General features: G+C 38.1%; 1 pseudogene; it reads right to left on the bottom strand.

Annotated features, from left to right (window-relative positions):
• Positions 1–4,950: 4,950 nt before the first annotated feature.
• Positions 4,951–5,664, bottom strand: LOC150063215 (holocytochrome c-type synthase pseudogene; annotated as a pseudogene).
• Positions 5,665–6,903: the final 1,239 nt, after the last annotated feature.

The following is a 6,903-nucleotide window of genomic DNA, read 5'->3' as shown; positions in this document are numbered from 1 at the left end:
TCAGGGCCTCATGCTTGCTGGGGACATGCTCTATTCATGAACAACAACTCCAGCATTGCTTTTCTTCCTTTTTTAAATATAATGTTTCTCTGAGATCAGTTCTTGTTAATTTCTTTTTTTATTATTTTTATTTAAAGAGTTTATCAACACTGATTTTTACATCATATCTCAGAGAACAAGGCAGGTGCAACGATATACATCCACAGTCCCAGCCATGCAGGAGTCAGAAATAAGACATTCCTGTTCTGAGATGCGTCAAGGCAAAAAGCACAAGACATTATCAAAAAAGTAGCATAAGCAAAAAAGACTAGAGGTATGGCCAAATGGTAATTTGCAAGCCAAGACCCTAAGTTCAAACTCCATCATCACCAAAAACAAAACAAAACAAAATCCTTTGTATATCAAACTGAATAGAAACAAAACAAAAACCCTAGTAAATAGAACTGAATGCTTGCATATTATTCTTCTTTGAGCACAATTATTTTTAACTTCTCTCTTAATCTTGAGCTTACATTAGTTTCAATACTATGGAGAACGTAAGTATTTACGTAAATAAATCTTTAACAATATATCAGAAAAAAAAGGAGACTTAATGTTTCACGTCCTGCCTGAATTGTGGAGATACTCTTATGTTTGGTTTCACATCACAGATAGAATGACAGTCACACATCACTATATCCCATTTTTTTCACGGAAGTCTCCTGTCTACGCTGGCTAGAAATCATGATCTTCACTATCTCAGCCTCCTATATAGCTAGTACGACAGATGAAATTGTCCTCAGCAAGATATTGATCGAGATGGGGGGGGGTCTCACAAACTTTTGTGCTGAGGCTGGCATCAAACTCTAAACCTCTCCATCAGTATCACTTAACTTTTAAAAATTACAACTCCTCATTTACAAATTAGAGTGGATGAGAAATAGAAAATGATTAATTTAACAAATTCACATTTGTTTTAGGCTCTCTGCCTAAAGGGTAATAGTATCTCTTGTGTTTTAAAATAGTGTCCATTATTTTCTAGGCTTCATTGGAGCTCTTTAAAGAACTCATTCATCCAAAAAATATAAATATCCATGTGGAACCAACCATCATCAGGAAAAGAGCTGTATAATTAAAAGTGAGAAGTAAGTTTGGGGACAATGTTTATGTGTTTTTGATTGCTGCTGCTTGATCATAGCTGTCCCTTTGCCACTTATGCCACACCTCTAAGCCAGACTCCTGCTTGTTAATTTGAAATAGAGTTCTGTGGATTTTTTTTGCTCAAGCTGACTTTTAGACATAATCTTCCAGTTCTCAGCCAATTCTACTACTACTAGTACTACTATTAACTACTATTACTACTGAGGTAGCTGGAATTTGGGGCATTATCTTGCAATGCCTGGCTTGTAAATACATTCTTAATTTATATGTCCTTTAATCTGTATTCTATAATATTCACAGAACTGATAAGGACATATCATACCTGATAGCCACACAGAAAAACCATCTCACTCATAGCAGTTTACCAATTCCTACTGTTACTAGAATCTGAATTGACTTCACCTGTATTTTTTGCCATTGTTCCTTTCTTTTGATACTGACATAAAGACGAAGAAAAAATGAAGCTAATGTAATGTGTGGGTTTCTTTACAGTTCTGCCATTATTCATTGCTTCAATAAAGGATTTTTATGGTGTTTAAAAATCAGTTCCCTGAAGATGAAGTTATAATATTTTGACTGAGTGAATCCTATCAGAGGTAAAATCTCTCGTGGGGAGGTGGTTTGCTGAGGTGTACACTGCCAAAAAGTATAGTCTATAAATATGAAATTATGTGCAGTTTGCCAAAAATAATATTGTTGAAAGTAACTTGGCCAAAGTATTTTTGGTATTGAAGTTAAGGTGTGTTCTCAAGAAAGATAGGATTACTTAGGCAAGCAACTTTGAAATTTAAGATTTCAAGGTTCAGTTGTGATTCACTTACTGTTTTCTGTCTGTCCTAGAGATGGCTACAATGTAATCTGTGTTTCTAGTGATTTTTCTTTTTTCTTTCTTTTTTAACACTAGGGACTGAATACAGGACATGGTATTTGTTAGGAAAACATTTTTCCAGTGATCTACATCCCAGCCCCAGTTATAGAGTTTTCAATGAAATAAGTTTAGTAATATAGTGCAGCTGGTTAGATAGGTAATGCTTATAGGTTTTTTTAATTAATTTTTAATATATTTTTATTGTAATTAATAAAAGGGTTACATGATATTTGCCAGATAGAAGGTGCATTAATTCACATACATTGATACCCTTTCACATGTCTTGGTACCCATTACCCTCCCCCCACCCACCACCCACTCCCTGTATTGGTTTTCCCCCCTTCCTTATTGGTTTTTTTTATTGTTGATGTTGTTGTTGTTTTGTTTTTGCTAATGCTATTGCTCAAACTCAGGGCCTTGGCACTGTCCTTAGGCTTGGGTTTTCTCAAACTATTACTCTACCACTCAAGCCATAGCACCAATTCTGGCTTTTCCATGTATGTGGTATCAAGGAATAGAACCCAGGGCTTTGTGCATACTAGACAGGCACTCTACCACTAGGCCATGATCCTGGCCCAGGTGTTGCTTATGTATATACACTTCTTCAATATACCTGACCCAAGATTGATTCTCAAATAATTTTCTCTGGTAATAAATATATGCAGGAACTGGGTGCAGTGGCTTATGCCTGTAATCCTAGCTATTCAGGCTGAGATCTGGGGATCACAGTTCAAATCCAACCCTGGCAATAAGGACCCTGAGACTCTTATCTCCCATTAACCCTAGAAAATGGGGAAATGGACTGTAGTGGTAGCTTTCAGCTGAAGAGCTCAGGGACAGCATCCAGGCTCAGAGTTCAAAACCCCACAACAACAACAAAAAGAGTATATGCCAATATTATGTGCATACATACATATATATATAAGTATATATGACATCTGTATATATGTGTGCATATGTATATGTGTGCAGATGGACAGATGTAGAGATAATTATTGTCTGAGTGGGACTGGGTTGTGATCCTCTCATTTATACCATCAAGTGTCTGGGTTTAAGGGCACAAGCTATCAAACCCAAATATTTTTTGTTGAGATAGGTATCTTATGAATTTTTTTCCAGACTGTTTCTGGAAACTGAACACTCCTGATTTCAGCTGAGAGCTGTGGCTCCAAGAAGCAATCTTTTCCATTTTAAAATATGAATTTCTGTTTATTTGCTTCCTATTTTTTTCTGGCTAATATTAGATCATGTCCTTTGCTCCTTGGTCCTAGGTTATTTCATAATTCCTCCTAGATTATAGCCTCCTGTGATATCCTTTGTTCTTGTTTATTACATAAGTAACCAAGATCCCTGATCATTAGCAGAATCACTAACAGTAGTTGCTGGAAAGCCAATGGAAGTAAATCCTTACTTTTCAGAGTCCATTTTACTCTACTACACTCATTTGTGTGCGTGTGTGTGTGTGTGTGTGTGTGTGCGCGCGTGCGTGCGTGTGTGTCAGTATTGAGGCTTGAACTTAGAGCTTTGTGTTCTACTTGGCGTTTTCCCTCAAGATTGGCACTTGCCATTGAGTACTACCTTGCACCACTGGCTTTTTGCTGGTATTGGACATAAGAGACTCACAAACTTTACTGCCTGGGCTGGCTTTAAATTGCAATCCTCAGCAATGAGCTCATTGAGCAGCTAGGATTACAGACAAAAGTCACCAGTGCCAACTAAAGTCACTCAAGGCCAGTGTTCTACTACTTTGAGCCACAGCATAACTTCATATATTTTTGTTTTTACCAAATTGGTGCTAGTTGTTTTGTAAATATTATCACCAGTTTAGGTGTCCCTTTTAAATTTTCAGAATGATATAGAGACATACAGAAATGTTTAGATTTCAAAATGACTCATTAGAAACTGAGAATACTTTGTAGAATTTTGGGGGGGAGAGAAACTAAAAGTAATGTGTTGTATAGGCATTCATATTCAATAAGAATGGCAAAATTTGATGATATACACTTGATCTTAAATAGAATCACAAAGGAAACATCCTTCTAACTATGTTTAAGAGATTCTATATTTTTCTCTTAAAATAGTTCCACATCTGAGCAGTGATAAAGCAGAATATTTAAATGCAATCTAATGGACTAACTCCTTCCACTCATTTAAAATGACAGTATTGAGGATAAATGAAAATATTTGTTATCATTAACACTTTCAAGAAACATCAGTAATCTGCAACAGGCAGTTTATGAATTATTGATATAAGGAACTTCAACAGCAAACCTAGAGCCTTCTTAACATATAAAATAAGTCAACAATGAATTTATGCAAACATTCTACCTCTGAGGAAAATACTGTTGTGAATTTAACAGCCAAATATAATCATGTATTCGAGAGGGGAACCATCACTGTCATTGTAAAAGCTAAGCTTTCAGTGTTTGGATTAGTTCAACTTGGAGGAAGGCTGAAGGTGGGAATGGGACTCAAAAGTTGGGATAATGTGCTAAGTGCCAAGGACATGGTGAGCTGTTCTGGGGAATCAATTACATTTTAAAACCACCAGAAGTAAAGAGAAACTTCATGTTATGAGGCACATGCATCATTGCCTCATAGTAAGCAAAAAGCAGTGGCTATCCACTTTGTAAAAGCTCTTTTTTCAGAGGTTGTTCACTTTTCTCAATAAAATACACAGAAATACCACAATTAAAGAAAAAAACCAAAGGGACTGCTTCTCATTTAAAGTGAGAAGAAAACTTAAAATGATTTGCTTTTAAACTGCAAGGCAAAGGTGACTCAAAACTTAATGGAAAATGGCATCTTTTAGTAAGTGGAAGATCAGGTATGATCACCACTAACATCCTGTGACCTCGTGAGTGCAATTCAGTGTGGGGAAAATAATGTATCTCTCTGAAAAAAAATCTCATAACATATTTTCATGACAAACCAGTTGGTGGTTATGAAGTCCAGCGCCACCAAGCAACCTTCATTCATTCTATCCCACACTGCGGAGAATGAATCAAAAGAGGACGCACATCCAGAACGATAAACTGGTGGTCCTTGTTGACCTTGTCTCCATGTGATACGTTATCAATCACATATCTAATTTCGGTCCCACAATGTTTGATGAGCCAATCATGCCTGTCGAAAGGCAGTTCATACCCCATCCAGGAACGAATTCTTGCTCTTGGAGAACGCTCTTCTTGCTTTACCTCCAAATCGGACCCATGATGGCCTGCAAGGACACTCATGAGCATGAAAGGCTTCCCACTTCAGAATTTCCTTCCAAGCCCGCTCGTTATTCTGATTACGAATCTTATTGATATTGTACAAATCTTTCTGACTAATATTCTCATCCTTCCATCTCCACCCCTTTCGTAACATTGCGTTCCAAAACCTCTGTTCAGAAGGATAAATCCACTTTTTCTCTGAATCTGCTCTTGGAATGGCTGATCTGGGGTCTGGCATTAGATTTGAAGGATCCAGGTTCTCCTTATTCTTAGCCCCAGATCCAGTAACGGGACACTCCACGTCCTCATAGCGGGCAGGCACAGGGTGTGCTTTGCTCTCAGCCTGAATCAGATGTTGCTTCTTCCTTGGGCAGCCTTTCCCTTCATGCATCGGACATCCTGAAGGTGGTGATGCTGCCTGCTGATTGGAATATCTGAGGTCTGAACAGGAGCAAACACTGAGGAACCCAGGGTTGCGTTCAGTGTTGAATTTCAGTTTTCAGTTTCCAGCTAATTCCTGCCTCAGGCAGCTCCCAACATCCGGACCGCCATAGTTTGTCAATAGTAGCCCACAGGGCTGGGACCTGCCACTGCCAGCCACTTCACACAGGGTCACCGCAAACAGGGTCAGTCAGCCCTCATACCTGTTTTAAAAGGACCTAAATTATTCTGAGATAAGTAGGTACTTGAAAAGGGTGGAGTGAGGTCAACAGGAAAGGCGTAGATAAATAGAGAGGAGAAGATAGGGAGAATGCAATCAAGCATTCAATGTATATCCCACAAAACCAAGAAGAGTGAGGAAAGGGGTGGGTAGGGGCAGAGAATGTGGAAAGGGATACCAATAATCAAGATAGGCTGTATTTATAAACTGCTTTGTAAAGTGGCAACTCCTTTGTACAACTACTTGAAGATAATTTAAAAAAAAAAAAAAAAAGGTTTTACCAATTTACTCAGGTACTCAGGTTGGCCTCACACTTCCAAGCCTCCTATCTTAATCCCCTAAGTATCTAGGATTAGAGGCTTATACTGTCACACTCAAATTTGTTTTCACTTCTAACTGGAAACTCAGCTATAAGAGAAAGTCTATACTGGTTCACTTTCTCCAATTCTCTTAAGTAAACTTTCAAACCTCCCCCAGACCAGACCTAATGGGAAAAAATACTAAAGGTTTAAGGTGCTCTAGATGTCTTTTTTTTTTCTTGGCCAGTCCTGGGGCTTGAACTCAGGGAGGGCCTGGGCAATGTTCTTGGGCTTTCTCAAGGCTAGTGCTCTACCACTTGAGCCACAGCAACACTTGCTCCTTTTTCTATGTATGTGGTACCAAGGAATAGAATCTAGGTCTTTGTGTATGCTAGGCAATCACTCTTACATTGGGCTAAATTCCCAGTTACTAGGTGCATTTTTTTAAGTGGGAAATAATGTTCCAAATTTGTCCTATGTAACTCAGACCTCTACTGTTCCCTTTTTAAAATTGTATCTTATTGTTCAGATAATATATAAAGGTACATTCACCAGGTAGTGGGTACATTACTTCTTGAACCTTGATACACCTTCTCATGTTTTTGTCCCCTTTTCTCCCCCCCACCCCTTCTAATCATCTTGTTTTTCCCTCTTTTGTCCTATTTCAAATAAACAAATAAACGTATGTGTAATATTCCAGGTAACCAGGTAACAAAGTCA

Source organism: Megascapheus bottae, chromosome 5 (assembly GCF_031878675.1).
Source record: "Megascapheus bottae isolate mThoBot1 chromosome 5, mThoBot2.hap1, whole genome shotgun sequence".
In the NCBI taxonomy this organism is placed as follows: domain Eukaryota; kingdom Metazoa; phylum Chordata; class Mammalia; order Rodentia; family Geomyidae; genus Megascapheus; species Megascapheus bottae.
This window is presented reverse-complemented; position numbering and strand designations above follow the sequence as displayed.